The 19,835-nt window shown below is 43.8% G+C and overlaps 1 protein-coding gene across 1 annotated transcript in view; it reads right to left on the bottom strand.

Moving 5' to 3' along the window:
* Nucleotides 1–19,835, bottom strand: part of CACNG2 (calcium voltage-gated channel auxiliary subunit gamma 2) — a 54,783-nt gene that overhangs the window by 21,735 nt on the left and 13,213 nt on the right. The gene's annotated exons all lie outside the window — the stretch shown is intronic.

Genomic DNA, 19,835 nt, shown 5'->3' with positions numbered 1-19,835 from the left:
TCAACTTTCAAGCAGTTCTTCGGACAGGGATGCCTCTTCTGTGCTGGGATCCCTTCTCTGGGGATAAATGATCTTTTAAATCTTTTTCTAATAAAAATTATAATCATACTTAACATTCATACTGCTTTTCATCCATAGAGCTCAAAGCATTTAGCAAAATCAGTAAGCATAGTTTTCTTCATTGTAGAGCTGGAAAAGCTGAGTCACAGAGATATTAGGGCCAATATTTTCATGTGTTCGTTCATTTTATGCATCTTCATTTCTGGGAACCCAGTCTGAAATAACTTAACCTAATTGCTTTGCTGTAGGACTTGAAAGGGAGCAGTAGGTCTTCAGCACCTTTGAACAACACAGAGTAGAACAGTAGGTGCAAAATATCTCAGATGAGGCACTGAGAAATGAGTACCTATGAAAATGTAGTTGTATACCATCTGATCAAGACCACACAGAGCTCAGTTACTTCTGGCATCAGGGCCAGAGACCGCCATTCACGAGTGTACTGCTGCTTCAGGGTCTTCTTTCTGCCGTAAGCGGTGGAGAGATGTGATGGTGCAAAGCATCAGGGTATTTTAGAACTTTCAGAATAAATCTTCAGTTTGTACTGTGATATATCCATACCTCCTCAGTTGTTTTTCTCTGTGAGGAAGGGAGAAAACAATCCTGCCCTAGAAGAACTAGTGGTCTAGCAGCTAGGATTAATATTGAAATGGTGGAAACACGTTCAAAATTCTTCTTCTCACCCAGCAAAGACTTCACCTGGGATTTCCTGTAATCTAGATGAGTTAATTAATTATTTGGCTCTTCTGATTGCCTCTTCTCTTTCTCTTCTTCTGACTAGTGATCCCATCTCAGATCTAAGCAACCATTTCTGCTGAGACTAGAAAGTATGTTCCTGCAGAGTGTCAGCTTCAATAAACTGACATTCACAGACAAAAAATATTTCAGTAAAAACTTCCTGAGCTCTACCAGCTGCTTTAATGTCAATAGTACTCAAATACACATACCTTTTATAACTACACTGGCTCTTCCCTTCTTACCTGCAGCCTCTCTTGCCTAAGAAAACTTCTGGATTTTTATCAGCTTTACTCAATTAACTCCTTCACAGGTAGAATAGTTCCTCTTAATCTAAAATGCTTCAAGTAATCCATATTTCTTTCCTGTCCCTCTTTGAAACCTGTTCTGCATAAGCTAGGCATAACCTGGGCATTTTTGTGAATTAACTCATCTTCTCTACCTAGGTATGTCACAACAGCAAATCTACCAGTCAGAATGTCTACAGCATGGTCTGACCTTTGAAATGTTCTTACTTAGGGCTTTTCCAAATTTGTGTGTACAAATAAACACAACTAGTATTACACCTTTGCTTTTTCATCTCAAACGCTTGGTTTCCCATTCATTTTGAGGCAAATTTTCAAATTCCTTTCCTTCATTTTCCAAGCTGATTTGCTCCAGCCTGTGCCATTACTCATGTTTCTCTGCTAGCGCTGACTTCCTCAGTGTCCCACATCTCCAGCTATTGACATACCTTTTTCCAATACTGCTTCCTTGTCCTGGATTAACGTTTCCATGTCTCTGCTTTTCTGGACTCTCTTTCCCCTCTGTCTTGATTTCAATTGATCTCAGATTTGTTTTCAATTGTTTTTTAAAACTTTAGACTTGTATTTTTCCACTGTGAACCCAGGCCAGCCTGCGTTCTTCTAGCACACTGTATGAATGTTACAAAAGATGGGATTGAAAACAATATAAAAGTACAATTCCATGCATGATCAACAGAAAGCCCTTCTCTCTTTTGAAGAGCCTGGGAGGTATCCAGTCCCTCAAAACTATTAGCTCTCACTCCCATCTGTTTTCAAATAATTCTTGGAGGAAAATTATTTCCCTTAATTTATTTGTTGATTGATTGACATTTTTTGACAACACAAGGGCAATTCAACCTGTGATCTGTTTGCTAGTCCATTTCTGCCAGCATGTATGAGAGATGTGAAATTCAGTTCTTTTCTGACTGGACACGCATACTAAATGACTTTTATCCTATGTTATCAACTGGAAATGGAAAATGTTTTCATTTCCATTGCCTCCCCAAAAGGAAGAACATACCAAAAATACACCGAGAAAAACAGATACTTTTGCAGCTCTTGTCATTGTGTGTAAATTCTGTTTCCCTCAGAAAAAAATTTCCAGTGACAATTTGGTACTGGCTTTAACTTGTTAATAGTAGTGCCTCATCAGAGTGAATACTTTTTGATTATAGATTCAACATTTGCTTTTTACAAGCATATTCACTTAAATGTTGCTGTTTGAGTGAAAATCCGTGCCAGTAAATATGTTGCTGGAACAGTCACAGAAGGCAGACAAATGGAGTGGGAACACAATTGAATCAAATTTGTTTAAAGTAAACTGAATGATCACACACAAATATTTTATGTGATATTTACTAAAACCTATCTCCTTGAGCATCTGATAACCACCACATAAGGATACAACATCCTGACAACAGGCCCATCAAAGTGTAAACTATCCCTTCAAATGATAGGAGCTAACCAACAGTGGGAGATGTAGCATGTTGAGTTTTCATTAAAAGGGTGGTCCTAGAGGTTAGTCTAAAATTCAGGTCACACACGCTTTTCACTCCAAATGCACGTATATGCTCTGTCCCAGTTTGACTGCACCCGCAGAATCCCTCCTTGATGAAATAAGCCATTTAACAAAGAAAATGTGACTGGAGAATCAATACTTAAGGATAACGGTAGGTAGAGGGTATGAATTGCTACCTTCTCCTGGTGGAAATATATCAGCTTTCTCAATTACTAGTCTGCCCAGCTATGTTTCTTTTTTTGGCTGCTCCAGGAACGCTACTGTTGTAGTGCAGGGTAGTCTTACAGGTGCAGTTAGGAGCACCACATCACTATCCTCTTTATTGGGCAGCAAGGGACAAGTGCGGGGGAGTCCAGTGGTAGTTAAAGTAGTTTAAGTTGTGTGAGTTATGTGCTGGCAGGACAGAGAAAATGACACATTACAGCAGCTCACACTGCCTCCAATTCACTCGGCTCCAGCTGTGAATGCAGCCAAATGTATACGATTTGCTGGCATTTTTATTAGTTATAAACTTCCATCTTCTCAATCTGAGCCAGTGAAACTGCTCTTGTAGCTTGCTGGACAAAAGGCCTTTGCTCCTGAGTGGAGAAGTCCTGAAATTAAATCTCAGATGTTGCATGCAGTGAAATGGCTGCAGTGCAAAGTAATGGCTGTGGGTAAATAAAGTTGGTACTGGAAACTTCTATTGCAAACATCCGATGAACTGTTTAAAAGAGAGATGACAGAGATGACAGTGTCACCACATCTAGCTCTGGATCAGTCGTGCTACCGTACACCATTACATGCCTAACATATAGATTATAAGGCAGCTATAAAACTGATAAGCAGTTCCGGGAATCACACACATTTCAAAACCAACAGAACACCAAGTGCTCATCTGCCATATGTAGCACAGCGACACTGTGCCACAGGGTGTACTAGTCAATACGAGCAAGCAAATTTGGGGCCATTTGTAAAGTCATTTGACTGGGTTCCTCTGGCTGCACAGCATTAGGTTTGGAGCACAGTATCTCTCTCTAACATAGGCCCTTTTCCTATCTGGCCTGGGCATTCGGCTCCAGGAAAGTAGGGTTAATAGTAACTGATACACGTGTGTGCAAGGAATTACTGGAGGTGACAGTAAAGAGGAGAAGCCTGTGACCAATGCAGCCACCGATACTGAAAAGTGGAAAGCTTCTGATCATACAAGAGGCCCAAGCTGCTACCAGGGGTCTGCATAAAGCTGTTTGCAGCTCCATGGCCGCTGTCTCTGGAGCATCAGCATCCAGTACCACCCAGAGGTGCAGCCTCTCCCAGAAGCATGGAGCTTGGGAAGGCTCCTCTGGCTGCAGGTTTGGCTGCCCTGACTGGACTGGATCCAGTAGGCCAGCCTGAAGCCTTTTCTGTGTGTTTGTCTAACATGTATCACAGTAGGAGAGCCCAAAGCCTTTTTTGTGTTTGTCTAACATGTATCACAGTAGGAGAGCCTAAAGCCTTTTCTGTGTGTTTATCTAACATGTATCACAGTAGGAGATAGTGCTTCATGAAATACTTACTGTTTCTAATTACAGCCCAGGGTTTTCCAGAATGGTGGCACTGGCTGACAGACGTTCACACATTGCTTTTAGTGTGTTTCTCATCCTCTCATTTGTCCAGTGGGCCATTGAACTATTGAGCAGCTCTGGCTGACACAGTTTTGCAGCTCTCAGACCTACAGCAGTAGATCCTTAGCACATGGGGACCATGATGCTTTGCCACGTTTAGCAAAAACCCCACAACTTTTTATCTGAAACAGCTAAATTGGTTGGTGTTGCTGTTGAAACTTTCCTGTCCACTTTGCACCTCGTGATGAGGGTAGTAAACTCCCTGAGCTGTTGTACAATTTCCTGAATAAGGAGCCAAACAAATGGGATTTCAGAGGGATATTTTTCTCCTTGTGCCTTCTGACATCAACAGGGCATTACATCCTGGTGCAGGAATCCAGATCCAGTATCATCCAGGTTGACCAGAGACAACTTCACTGGGTTCAAACACCTGCCCTGGCTCCCAGGACTCTGAGGATCACCCGGACTAGAGACTTTGTGAGGTCCCTTCCCACCTGAATGCTTCAGTGATCCTCTGATTCAAACTTAACTAACATGACTGTCTGACCGACTTTTTCTTTTCCAACACCCACTACCCTGTGATTGGAGGATGTATCTAAACAAGCACAACTGGAGGTGAAAGTCAGTGCTATGTCATTACAAAGCCTGACAAGCCAGTGCTAAAATACATACATAGCATGATAATGGCCAGACTATAAATACCTATGGAGCAACTGTAAAATTTCATCCTACCACAGGATCCAGCTGCTGAACTTGTGTTGTAACTAGAACTTACAAGCAGAAAAGGAATCAGATTGAAAAACATGTATAGGGGAAAACAGACTTTCCCAGGGTGGAAACATATTGACAGACTTCTGTCAGTGCATCATATATTAAAGTAAGAGGGGCTTCCATGCTAGTCTAAACATAGGAAAAGGATGAGTGCTCCAGCTGACCCACCCCATTGGCTGGTCATGATGTTCTTCACAACTGGCAAACCTCTGAGAACAGTTTGGGATGGAAAACAAGACTTCACCTAAAATTCATGATGCATTATTATTTCCAACTTGCCATTGAAACTGAATGGGAGAAAAGGACTGAAGCTGAAATCTAACTCAGGCCAGGAGCATTTTATTCAGCTTAGGGTGACCATGGATCCCACCCCATTTGACAGTGCTGTGCACAAAGCGAGAAAATTGGATTCCTGAAATCCCAGTGAGGTAGTTTCAACAGACAAAAAGCAACGCACTTCACTGGATGTTGCTGCATTCTGGTGGAAAGTAAAAAAATCAGCTTGTATTTCACAAGAAATTGCAGCAAGAAATCCAAAATCCCCTGACTCTTAAAACCACCAGTAAACCCCAGTTCCTTCCCTGGGCGTAAGGTTTCCTCAGAGGCACGCCAGGTCATTTCTGGGCATACACTTGCTGTAGAAGAGGCGATCGGGATTACTAGTTTTGCCCCTTCTCCAGTGGGGCTTGTACAAGTTCATTCCATTACTGCACTGATGAGACTGGTGCAGGCAATGAGGTCATGACTGCAGTTACCTTGGACCTTCGAGGGTCTCCGGAGAATTGTAGCCCTTTTCTCTAGGAATGCAGCTGCATGCTTTCAACCTGCATTTATCTTACAAAGCAGTGTGTCTTGAATCAAAGTTCTGCACAACAGGATTCTTCATAATGGACTTGACAAATGTGGGGCAGTGCATAGAAAATGTCCCTGCAAGGGAACAAGTTCAGGTGCACTGACACCAATTTTCACTCTTTAGCAGATGGAAGACTATTTAGAGGTGGAACACTGAAGATGGTGTTATTGCCAAGACTTGCACCATGAGGTTGAGGAGAAGGGAGCTGACAAATAGAGAGGTTATGCTGATAAGAAACTCCCAGACCACACCAACTCCATTCCAGGACTGAATGATCAGTGAACTTGGGCAGACACTTCTCCGTGGGAAGCCACACAGCTGTGTCCTAGCAATCAAGAGATAAAACATCTCCAGGCTCGAGGAGAGAAGGAATTCAAACAATCCCAGAGAACACAGCGGCAGCAGAAGCGGCAGCAGAGGCGGCAGCAGAAGAACAAAAAGAAGCAGCAGAAGCATCAACCTCCACAGCTACTATGGCAAATTAACAATTCTGATAACGAGGAAGAGGGCATTATACAAGGCTGCAACATTCCTCGGCTACTTCATCATACAGCAAGACCCTTCAAGAAGGTGTTCAGCAGAAAGCTGGATTTGTGTTCCCTCAGAATAAAGCAGGCATAGATTGTGAAAACTAATCAGCACCTGAGCTCCATCCAGCCCGCATCAAAATTGGGAAGCAGTCTGCGGCAAATGGCGCCCGAACAGGGACCTGATCAATAAACCGGAGATGACTCTGCGATCGAACGATTGTCGGGGTAAAGGGCGCGTCAGGAACCGGTGAGTTTCATGATTGCAGTAAACATGGGACAGGCTAGTTCCCAGGAACCCGTGAGCTCCACAATGGGACAGGTTTGTTCCCAAGAGCATAAGCTCTACACTGAGGTATTACAGCATTTATTGCGTGAACGGGGCTATAAGGTTCGATTCGTGGAATTGGTGCAGTTATTAGCATGGATCAAAGACAACTGTACCTGGTTCCCTGTATCAGGGACCTACAATGCAAAGATTTGGGCGAAAGTGGGAGAATTAGATAGAAATCAATATACAAACTGAAAAGATGGTTTTGGATGGTTTTTTTGCCTTTTTTTTTTGGACACTGGTGCAAAAGGTCATAAATACTTGCTTGAGATTATCAGTAAAAACTTTTCCTTAGTATTGCAATCTGCATTATGGCATATGTGTTTAAAAAGTTTCAAATGTTTGCAAGCTGTAGCCTTCAGGGGAGGGGTTTGGTATAACTTTCTCTCTGTCAGATACAAAAGGATTGCAAATTCAATCTTGAAAATGATTTAGGTTTCAATCTTAAAAATTATTTAGGTTTGCTTTATTAGATGATAAATAATGCTGTGTTGCTAACTACACCTGTAACTTATGTATGTAACTCGTTCTATTCTTTCATAAAGTTCAAATGATGAAAAAAAAAATTTTTTAAAAAAAAGGGGGTTACAAGCAGGGTGATGTAATGTAAAACTGCTTTTCACAATATGCTAAAAATACTTATCTGGTTGTTTGGAAAAGAGTTTTGTTCTACTTTATCCCCATTAGGACCTAATTCTCACAATTTGCACACTTGAAAAAGAAATGTTTACTGCATTATTTGCTGGTGTGCTCTGCTTTTTTAACATCGGATTTTATTGGTAAATTTAGCCTTCCGTATATAACCTTACTGCTTGTGAAACACATGTTATAAAAGCAAAAAAGGGGGAAATGTGGGAAGCCACACAGCTGTGTCCTAGCAATCAAGAGATAAAACATCTCCAGGCTCGAGGAGAGAAGGAATTCAAACAATCCCAGAGAACACAGCGGCAGCAGAAGCAGCAGCAGAAGAAGCAGAAGAACAACAACAAGAAGCAGCAGAAGCATCAACCTCCACAGCTACTATGGCAAATTAACAATTCTGATAACGAGGAAGAGGGCATTATACAAGGCTGCAACATTCCTCGGCTACTTCATCATACAGCAGGACCCTTCAAGAAGGTGTTCAGCAGAAAGCTGGATTTGTGTTCCCTCAGAATAAAGCAGGCATAGATTGTGAAAACTAATTAGCACCTGAGCTGAGAGGAGTGGTATAAAGACAGTCTTGCCACTCTGGACTTCAGAGGTTACTTGGGGGTCAGGATCTTCACTCCTCTAGTGTAATGAAGGAAATGTCCTAGGCAGGAAAAGAGTCCCAGAGGGTCCTACAGAATAAAGCTAAGATGGGCATGCTTCAGCCTCTGATGAATGGCAGAAGGAGAGGGATGAACAGGCTTTTCCTTTTTTTTGCCCCGTCCTGCCAGTAGTTATTGGACTCTGTAAGGCTGCTGAGGTATTGCTAACTCACTGTGTTGGAATCTGCTTGTTAACTCCCCATGGATATAAGAGAGGAGTGAGGGCTTGTTTGGGAAAAGGCAGGAAGAGAGGGAGTATGGAAAAGATCTTGGAAGGAAAGCCAAGGACAATTAGATAGAGTCATGATGCTTTGGCTGGGATGTATATTGAATAATACTTCCGAGTTGCCCATAAAGTCAAGATCCTGGCAGAGGATGGATCTGGATGCTAGCTCAGCATTTGTGTGCTATGGTGAGAATACCATGGGGACTCAGTCCATTTTCCTCATTGAAATTATCAACTCAAGTGAATTAACTTGGTTTCCACCTCACCCAACCTAAATCATCCTCCTTTGAAGTTCTCCTTCCTCGTTCATGCTGTGTTTGTGCCCTATATATAAAACCCAATGTGTCTCAAAGGCAACTGGAGTAGAAACCACAGAAGGGACACAGAGGCCTTTTATCCAAAACAGACCTACACAGAAAATTAATCCCGTTTTTGGACACTGTAACAGCTCTCAGATTAGAGAGACAGAAGAAGGTAGCACGGCTGTATTGCTGACTGCCCTTGCTGCCCTTGAAAGGGACTGATTCAGGGGACTTTGCTCACCCACATTAACATACTTGGTGAGTTAGAGGAAGGTGGAAGGTGGAAAACCTTGTCCTGATGCTACATAAGCACATCATGTAACTTAAACTGAGAGATCAGTTCAGCACTGTAACTGTGAGCAGGCATAACTGTAGTGAAGTAAAATTGTTATAAGAAGGAGCAAGAAGGGGTTTAGGGACTGACTTTTCTGTCATATCTCTCAGGAAGAAAATCTCAATGAAAGCCACCAGTATTAATGAAAGCCAATTAGAACCTGATAGGAATTATTTTGCTATTTTGTCAGCGTTGGTTGGAACACAGGGATTTAGGAAGATTTCCTTTGTAGAAGCACATCTAGGAACACTGTGCTGTCTCCTCTGAGCTGTGAGATGCACAAGCCTTTGGGAATTTGTATTTCTCTCAGGATCTCGTTTGTATTCAGCTTTTCAGATTTTTGTGGGAGACGAACAAACCCACTTTACTGGCACCTGTTAACTGTATGAGAACACACAAGCACAGACACAAATCCTACCTATGTGCTGTGAGGGATTCAGAAGGATGGAAGGGAAATTCAGGTTGCCAGCTCTAATCACTGCACCTCTTCTAAAAATCACCCTCACGAGCTAAGGAGAGGAGAGATGGGATGGATAAACAAGTACCTTTTCACAGTGGGGTAAACTGCCAAGTCCCAAAAATGGGCTTCAAGAAAGTACTTCTCAAATCATTAAACAAGTCATATCAAAGAAATGGCACGTGAGAAAATGGCCTCTGTTGCCTGCTGTCATGATGGGTCCAGGGACTGGAGTGGAAAGGGGACGCAGTAAGTGTGGACCAGCACAGCTTGTAGGGATCCCAGAGCAAGGCACATGCTGCAGCTTCCTAACTGCATTTGCTGGTATTGCACCTGGCTCTGACCAGAGCCATTCGTTGCTCTTTCTCTGGAGCACACAAACCCTCCCATTTAAAAGGAAGGAGAAGAAAGAATCACAGAATCACCCAGAATCACAGAATCAATCAGGTGGGAAGAGACCTCAGGGATCATCGAGTCCAACCGTTGCCCTGACACCACCCTGTCAACTAGACCATGGCACTAAGTGCCATGTCCAGTCTTTTCTTAAACCCCTCCAGAGATGGTGACTCCACCACCTCCCTGGGCAGCCCATTCCAATGTCTAATAACCCTTTCTGAAAAGAAATTCTTCCTGATGTCCAACCTGAACCTCCCCTGGCGAGGCTTGAGGCTGTGTCCTTTTGTCCTATCACTAGTTGCCCGGGAGAAGAGGCCAACTCCCACTTCACTACAACCTCCCTTCAGGTAGTTGTAGACTGCAAGAAGGTCACCTCTGAGCCTCCTCTTCTCCAGGCTAAACAACCCCAGCTCCCTCAGTCGTTCCTCATAGGTCAGACCCTCCAGACCCTTCACCAGCTTGGTCGCCCTCCTCTGGACTCGCTCCAACACCTCAACATCTTTCTTGAAGTGCGGGGCCCAGAACTGGACACAGTACTCAAGATGCGGCCTCACCAGTGCCGAGTAGAGAGGGACGATCACTTCCCTAGACCGGCTGGCTACACTATTCCTAATAGAGGCCAGGATGCCATTGGCCTTCTTGGCCACCTGGGCACACTGCTGGCTCATGTTTAGCCGGCTGTCGATCAGCACCCCCAGGTCTCTTTCCACTGGGCTGCTTTCTAACCACTCTTCCCCCAGCCTGTAGAGCTGCATGGGGTTGTTGTGGCTGAAGTGTAAGACCCGGCACTTGTTCTTGTTGAACCTCACGTCGTTGGTCTCGGCCCATCTATCTAACCTGTCCAGATCCCTCTGTAGGGCCTTCCTACCCTCCAGCAGATCGACACTCCCACCCAGCTTGGTGTCATCTGCAAATTTGCTGAGGGTGCACTCAATCCCTACGTCTAGATCATCTATAAAGATATTGAACAGCACCGGCCCCAGAACTGAGTCCTGGGGAACACCGCTAGTGACCGGCCGCCAGTTGGACTTTGCCCCATTCACCACCGCTCTCTGGGCTCGGCCATCCAGCCAGTTTTTAACCCATTGAAGAGTCCACCCATCCAAGCCCCGGGCAGCTAGTTTGTCTAGGAGGATGCTGTGGGACACAGTGTCGAATGCCTTACTGAAGTCTAGATAGACTACATCCACAGCCCTGCCCTCATCTACTAAGCGGGTCAACTTAGTCATAGAAGGAGACCAGGTTGGTCGAGCAGGACCTGCCTTTCATGAATCCATGTTGGCTGGCCCCGATGCCCCCATTGTCCTGCACGTGCTGTGTAATGGCACTCAGGATGATCTGTTCCATCACCTTGCCTGGCACCGAGGTCAGGCTGACAGGCCTATAGTTCCCTGGATCGTCCTTCCGACCCTTCTTGTAGATGGGCGTTACATTTGCTAATTTCCCGTCAGCTGGAACTTCTCCAGTTAACCAGGACTGCCGGTAGATAATAGAGAGTGGTTTGGCAAGTTCATTTGCCAGTTCCTTCATTACTCTGGGGTGAATCCCATCTGGGCCCATAGCCTTGTGGGTGTCCAACTGGCACAGAAGGTCACTAACCGTCTCCTCCTGGATCATGGGAGGTTCACACAGCCTCCCGTCCCTAACTTCAGGCTCTGGGGGCCAAGTCTCCTGAGGACAACCGGTCTTGACATTAAAGACCGAGGCAAAGAAGGCATTGAGCACCTCTGCCTTTTCCTCATCCCCTGACACTACACTACCCTCCTCATTCAGCAAGTGGTGGAGGCTCTCCTTGACCCTCGTTTTGCTGTTGATGTATTTGTAAAAGCTTTTTTTTGTTGTCTTTGACTGTAGCAGCCAAATCGAGCTCTAATTGAGCTTTGGGCCTTCTAATCTTCTCCCTACACGACCTGGCCATGTACCTATAGACCTCCCAAGTTACCCGACCCTTCTTCCAGAGCATCCTCTTTGCACCCTTCTTTCAGGTATTTATATACATTGATAAGATCCCTGCTGAGCATTCTCTTCTCCAAGCTAAACAATCCCAGCTCTTTCAGCCTTTCCTCATAGGAGAGATGCTTGAGTCCCTTCATCATCTTCATGGTCTTTTGTTGGACTCTCTCTACTTTGTCAATCTCTCTCCTGTACTGGGGAGCCCAAGACTGGTCACAGTACTTCAGGTGTGGTCTTACCAGTGCTGAGTAGAGGGGAAGTATCACCTCCCTCAGTCTGATGGCTACACTCCTCGTAATGCTGCCCAGGATACCATTCACCTTTGCAGCAAGGGCACATTGTTGGCTTGTGTTCAACTTCATGTTCACCAGAACCTCAGGGCCTTTTCTGCCAAGCTGCTTTCCACCTGGATGGCCCCTAGCATGTACTGGTGGCTCAGGTTTTTTTCCCAGAGGCTGGGCTTTGCACTTCTGTTTGTTGAATTTCATGAGGTTCCTGTTGGCTCATTTCTTTAGCCTGTCAAGGCCCCTCTGGATGGCAACATGACCTTCTGGTGTATCAGCTGCTCCTCCCAATTTTGTGTCATCTACAAATATGCTGAGGGTATACTCTGCATCATAATCCAGATCATTAATGAAGATGTTAAAGAGGATTGGACCCAGTATTGACCCCTGGGGTGCATCACTAGTTACTGGCCTCCAGCTGGAATTCAGGCCACTGATCACCACCCTCTGGGCCCAGCGATTCAGTCAGTTTTCGAATCACCTCACTGTCTGCTTTGTCTAGCCCATATTTCACCATTTTCTCTATGAGGATTATATGAGAAACAGAAGTATTTCAGGAGTACCCTACAATGGGAAGACTGTACTGTAAAAAATAGTCACTATATTGTAATTCTTTCCATATTGCATAAAAAAGAAAATTAAGAGTTATGGCTGCTACCACCCATCAACTATAAAATAGAACAAAATTGAAACTTTCCTTTATCTTTACTGGAGGCCTGTTTAAGAGCTCAGCTGCAAGAGAGAATAGAGGAATCAGAGAGCAAGGGAGGGAGCAGTGAAGAAAAGAGCAGGTATAGTGCACGTCCGATGATGTCCATCTGTTCCTCATTAACCAGATGTCCCCCACCCACCTCCTGAAGTGCCATTGACTGTATATTGTCAGGACAAGAAGGGGATAACAATGCCACTATGGTGCAGACATTCATACACCAACAGGAGTCCTGCCATGCAGCCATCCCTCCCTCTACTACCCTTCCAGATTGGTTGCCAAGTCCCTCTTTTTCCTAATCAGCTTTTAAACAGTTACATCCTCATAATGCTTTTTGCATTATAATTGCCATGTGTTTCATCCTGCTCTGAAAATGGAAAGTTTTTTCAGCCCAGTTTACCAGAATCAGACCTTACTTCCTGTAAGTGTGTCACCACTCCCTGCAGTTTTAAATGAGACAATAGTGAATCCTTGATTTAAAAAGTGATTTCTGCTTGCCAAACTTCATCATTTTAAGAGTCAGAGAGTCCTTGGATTCACATCTGTATCCAAAGAACAGCAATAGATTTATGGACAATTCAACCTACTAAAGATTATTCAGAAATGCAGGAAAAGCCATAAATTACTTTGTCTATGTCGTTAGCCAAGGATCATTTATAATAAGAGCCCATTGAGTCATCCTTACTCCAAGGGTGATCTGTGCATTGGTCTGTGTGTGGGCATGTCAGCGCAGGAAGATTCCGTCTCATACCCTAAGCTGTATTCACAGCCCGTTCATGAGAAGCCTTCCCTTACCTCCATGTCCCTGATGAAAACAAAGCACTCTGTCCTCCACCCTCTAAATCATACCGCAGCATGGCTCATAAATTGTAGTGTGCAAATGGTGCATTTGCTGAGCTGCAGCCACAAATAATGTGATGCTTCCACCTATTTCCCTCTATAAAAACGTGCAGGTTATGCTGCGCACTGGGTCCCTGACTGATGTGACAGCTAGAAGATAACCTGTGTCCTCAAGCTCCTGTGTAAGGAACTTGAAAGGGTGGAGGTGACCCAGGTGGGCAGGTATCCTCCAGAACCAACAGCTCTGAACACTTGCCAGATGAGCAGCTGAAGGCCCCAATCACTTGTTGAGATAAATATCTCTACCTCTTTCAAAGTCCTTGTACTTACTGAGCCTGCAACGCTACTAGAATAGCACTAGGTTTAAATGCCTCTTCCCTGGGTGCCAGCTGTTGAACAGCTGGTCCTGAGCCTCATGTTGATGCGGGACTTCTGTGTGAGTTGCACGCTCTCCTTGACATCACGGTGTTATTACATTGCTGTTACTATGGGAGCAGTTTCAGTATGGATGCCTGCTCACTATTGGGCAGAAGAGTCTTTCATACATAATCTACCGTAGTTGGTCCTTGAACTGACCCTGGTGGGTGACAACTGAGATTGAACACAGGGGTGGTGGGATTGCTGAGACCTATGCACATTTCAAAAAGCTGAACAAAGCCAAGTAAGGATGGAAAAGATTAAAGAAAGACTTGGGCAAGGAACAAACCAGGAAACTTCATCAAGACACAGAAGAGAATGGATGGCAGAGAGGGGAGTGAATGGTCTTTGAAAGAAAAAGCCTAGTTTAGTGATGGGAATAACCATGTTCAGAAAAGACAAATTATGAGCTGGCAATCTGAAGGCAGGAGATCCCTCACTGAGTCAAAGGGAGAGGGAGCGGTGGGTGGGGACATTGTGTATGTTGTTTTCTCATGATCTGTATTTTCTGAGAGACGATGGGTTCAGACGCTATGTGCAAAGTTCATCTTTATCACACATTTGTTACATCTAGCAGTGCCTGATGAATTAAAGTGTAAGGCAGGAGGTTCATGCCTCCTGATAGGATTCTGTGAAAGCCTGCACTTAAGCTACCTGGGAGAGTTGTGCAAGCCTGCAGGGAGAGGCAACTGCAGTAGCAGGTCAAGCTCTCAGGAGGGGATGGTCAATAAAGGCTCCGTGCCCCTCAAACATCCCTGGAGATGCCCAGTCAGGTGTAGCGCTTTTGTCTCTCTTTACGCTCCAGAGGCTAAAAGCACACTGGAAGCTCAGCAGCTGGATTCTGCGGTAGTGATCTGATGAATGTCCAACAAATGGCTCCCAGCCAGGTTTGTGACAACCTGATCAATCAAATTCAGAAAATCCCTTTTTAGCTCCACAGCTGACATTGGAAAAGATCTGGGAACATGTTCAGGAATTGAAGGCACCTGCTGAACATGAATGAGAAAGCAAAAAAACACAGACAAGCAGGTGAAGAAAGAAATGAATGGATGATAGTGAGATGATTCCTTGTGCTGGTCTGTGGAAGAAAGCAAGCTATGTGAGGTGGCAACGAGTGTCTTTGCCTGCATCATGTAGCACACATGAGGCTGTGCTGCGGTGGCAAGTTAATGTGGATGCATTTCTATGTCTTGCTTTCGTAGTAGAAAAACACACCTGAGAATTTTTCCAGGTGAGTTACAACTGACATGGAAAGCCTGAAGAGGAAGCTGGAATCCAGCAAGACGTGGAAAGGCATACTCACAGTGACTGTTGTTGCTATTAAACACCATCTGTTGCAGATGTACACAGGAACTCAGTACTGGATCCTTCTTACCTCATGAAGGTTAAATGAGATAATCTGTGTCTTAGCCTCACACACATCACCGCTGAACATAAGAATCAGTGGTTTATGCTCACTTGTAGTAGCTATGGATTTTACCCAATATGTCAACTTCAGGCCTTGCTTCCCTGACACTGCCCAAGACTTCAACAGCATGGATTTTCTTTTTCTTTTTTCCTTTGTTATTTTCTTCTTCTCACTCAAAGCATTGTAGAGTTGTTTTTTAATAAAAACTTTTTTAGGTACCAAGTAAGTCTGCAACTGCAGCAAGAACAATACCTCAGTGTTCTCCCTTTCCCCTTTGGTTCTAACAACCTCAGAGTATCAAATGGGCTTTGCTTTGGAGAGAAAAGGTAATAATGAATGACTTAAAATAGCTCTGCTGAAGAAAATATGAGTTTGATTTCAATTGCAGAGGGAATAACTTTTTTCCTGGCTCACTCACTGACTCCAATAGAAGACCAGCAAGATCTGATGCAGCTCCTGCAGAGACCTCGCATGTTCAAAGAATCTGGGAGCTTGAAAGAAGTACTGTAGAGCTTGAATCAGCTCTAATACGTTATTGATTGCAATCCATGACATTTCCGTGATTCTTTAGAGATCATCTATGTACTTCACACTTGGAAAACAGGTAATGCCCTTCTGTGGTGTGATAGGCAGTGGGGTCATATAAACAGCGCTCTGGAAGGATCGTGGAGTGAGCTGGTTATGGACTTAAGACTTGACGAAAAGTGAGTTCAGCTCTGCCTCAGTCTTTGTGTATACTTGGCTAACCACTTCACCTTCCTGTGTCCAAAATTTTCCACGTATAGAATGGGCATGGGAGCATTTTCTTGTGCTCCAGGGGCACTGGGTGCTGAAATGCATCAAGGAGTGAAAAACCATGCACTAACAGAATGACTTCTGTTGCCATGAGCAGAGGACAACAATGGCATGCATAGAAAGCACAAGTTGAAACCTCACCAGCAGCACTGTTTTTGCTGATGAAAAATGGGACATTTCCTTCAGTAAATCATCTGTTAGTCTTTGTTTACCTGACCAGCAATGTCACTAGTGGGTTGGGAATGTCATCCTGATTGGTACCAGTAAAACTTTCATACTACAATCTGCCACTCTCTATTCTGTAGGTGCCAAGTGTGTCATGGAAAATAAATGTATTTTGAGAGGTTTAAAAATGTTATTAGGACTATTCTTGTGTTCCTTCTCTGTGAAAGCAAGCATCCGTTACTACTCAACTAACCACACAGATCTCACAGGAGGCCATAACGATCTGTAAAAAATCCTAGAATGGTCTTGCTGTGCATAAAAATGTCAACATTTTAAATTCTTGCCATTCAAAGTGACTTCTGTAGGGAAGCTGGGAATTCCAGCTTTCTCGGTGGTATCTGAAACAGGATGGATGGTGTGGGGGTTAAAGGTGGCTTTGTGCTGCGTTTGTATTTTTCTCACCGTCAGACCAGAAGAGATTGGCTTAGTCTCTGATGCAAGTTAAAGTCCCCTCAGGGCTGTTCTAACATATACCTGACCAAATCATAACTCAAAACAAGACACCAATGAAGCAGGGGACTCCTGGAATATGATGTCTTGTTACTTGTAGTATTCTTCCTTTGGCCACATCCCCTAACTGAGAGGAGGTTTATGCATTTCTTGGCTATGTGGGTGTTTCCTTGTAACAGGATGATCCCCAAGTAAGCACTTAAATCAGCAATGTGCAGCAATGTTAGCAGAGGGCAGGATCTCTTTCTGACTCTATGGAGTCAGGCAGCAATATAATTAAGTGGAACAGCATGATGTTTTCTGTTCTGAAGTCACTGGCTCAAGACTAGGTCTCACCTGTTTTGGGCCTTAGGCAGGTGTCATTTTGGAGGGGACAATCACAAAAGTCACAGTGGCTGTTTAAACTAATAAACGAGACAAATGCACATTTTCGAGGGAAGATATACTTCATTCATGAGAAGAGGCTGTAACCAGGTGCACTAGAGGGCTACACAGCAAACCCTTCTCATCATTCCCCCGACGTACTCCAGCAGGTCTCCTGGTGAGTTCAAGAGATGGTACCTGAGGAACGCAGCATGACCCCATGACCCAGCAAAAACATGTATGACACAGCAGTACCTGATATAACCAGTGCAAAATAGCCACGATAACCTAGCATGACCCACCAGCTTGACCCTGTGACAACATTTGATTTATTACAAATGACATGGATTTAATCACTCACTGGAGAACGCTGAATGACGCAGCACAGCATTGCTCACTGTGTCTCTACTGAACTGGCACGCTCTGATTGGCTTCAGGAACACACCCATTGGGTGATTCATCCAATTAAAGAGCGGCCAGTCCTCCCAACGCTAATGAAATACATTTCTATTTCACTTGTAGCACTTTCTAGCAACCCATTTAGGCTTTTCTGCTGCTCTCATCACCCTAAGGTATGAGCACATCATAATTGATGGACAGCTGGTTTGCAGTTGAGGTTAAAAGGAAAACGTGGTTCCTAATAGGATAGAGCTGAATAATTTGTGAGTTTATAATCAGAATATAAATGTTCATTCAGCTAATGAATTACTATACTGGCTAAGTACAGGTTGGATGATGTCCCTCACCCCAGTAACATTAACATAGAACTGTTAAGGACTGTATGTGCTAAACAAACCAGTGATAAAACATTGTTGTAAAGTATGTAAACTTCATCTCAAATATGGTTTGAGATTTCCTGCAAACCATGAGAAAGACACTGTGGTTCTTCTCCACTGGAAGGAAAAGTAAAGATAGCTTCAAGGTGCATAGCAAACTGTCCACTAAAATCACTAATGTATTAGCATATGTCATCTGGAGTGTAGATATAGGGCTAAGTCCTCAAATTCATTCCATTTGTTTCACCCCATTTAATAACACAAAATAGCAAATAATTTTGCCTAAATTCCATCTGAAGACACTCTGTATGTAGAGGAAACCCTGGATGGCATAAATTCAGGGACATGTGAATGTGACAATAGTTTAAGACTCTTTTCTCCTCTTCTGTCATTCTGGACCAAGTATAATCCAGACATGCTGGAATATCTAGTCCACATGTGAAGGACAGCCAATAGGGTCTGTCATGAACTAAACTGGTTCAATAGTGTTGTCTCAACCCTCATAATAGACCTAACATTTCCTATTAGAGCCTCAGTTTCCCTAACTCCTTTTGCATGTTCCCTAACATCCATGAGGTCCCAGCTTACTTCCTTCCCTGCATGAAAATGAAATATCCCTTCAGCTGTAGGTTCTACCCTGATTCCCCACTGGTTTTGCTGCTGTACAATTAAAAAACAGATTCTCTCTCATTCGCTCTCACCATCTTCCTAATCTAATGCCCTGGTGTTATTTTCATAACAGCATGTAGAGATGTGAACTGATCTGTCTCCCATCTTGTCATCTTCTCTCACATATTCGACCCAGTTCCCTGGGTCTGATTTTGTACAACTATGAACATTTATTCTTGAAAATTGATCACTGGCCCAGAGGCTAAATGTTTGTTATCCAGAAAAAAAAAAAAATGACATCACAATTATTCTTACTTTAGGTCCTGAAAAGGGCAGAAAGTCTTAGTACACTAGCAGTGAAAGGAACAAGGGTAGCTCAAGAGGGTCTTGACAGGTTCATGAAGTCACAACATTTGAAAGCAAAGTCCACATTTGATCACCTACCAACAATTTATCAATAGCTCAGTGATTAAAAACAAAGCTCTTTCACTTCATTAAACACATTCAGTGCCGTTTGCTCTACATTCCAAATGGCTGAACTGATGTTCCAATGTAGCCTATTTTTAGTATTCCTGATTAGTTCATTATTTGGGAAAAGCTACTGACTGTGTATCCATTGCAGAGATCTAATTCTTCTTGTGGATCCCGAAGAGGAGCAGGGCTTCGTATAGGTCTTAAGAATTTGTATGGATGTGGGTTCAACCTCTGTCCCTGCTGTGGTGCAGCCCAGTGAAGTGATGGCCATGGAGCTTTCCTCTCCTTGAGTGCTTTCCTTTGTTTTTATTATGGGAAAGAAGCTATGTAACATATTACACCTTTTCCCAAGGAAACTAAGATCAAGAATGACAGAAAACTAGCAGTTTCAGTGAGAATTAAACAAGATACTCAAAATAAGTGATCTCTTGGGTGTCTGAGTAAATTACCACCTCCAGATCAGATTTTACTTATTTTCAGAACAAACTATTTCTTTGCTGGTAAATCCTGCAGTTTTGTCATGAATCCGATGAATTTTCACTGGTAAGTGACAACCCTAGAGACAGAAGTGGCCGTGTATCCCCAGGGCAGATACCACATGGGCAAAAGCATTCCAGCATTGCCTCTTCAGCAAGCTTCAGCCCTCATGTGAAAGGACAGGATCTGCAGGTCACATGGAGATTAGTCTCTGTGTCCTTCAGCCCTGCCTGCTAAAACTGCAAAGGAGAAATCCAGCTGTGATGGCATCCTTTGGCTCCAGATTTCTCAGGCACTCAGAGACATGTCTGGGACCAAGCTCCCTTTCAGAACCCTAAATAATACAGTACCCCTCCCATAGGAACAGAATGAGATGTGATCATTCATT

The sequence above is a fragment of the Nyctibius grandis genome, chromosome 5, assembly GCF_013368605.1.
Source record: "Nyctibius grandis isolate bNycGra1 chromosome 5, bNycGra1.pri, whole genome shotgun sequence".
Taxonomy (NCBI): domain Eukaryota; kingdom Metazoa; phylum Chordata; class Aves; order Nyctibiiformes; family Nyctibiidae; genus Nyctibius; species Nyctibius grandis.
Note: the sequence above shows the minus strand (reverse complement) of the source record. Positions and strands in the feature narration are given on the sequence as shown.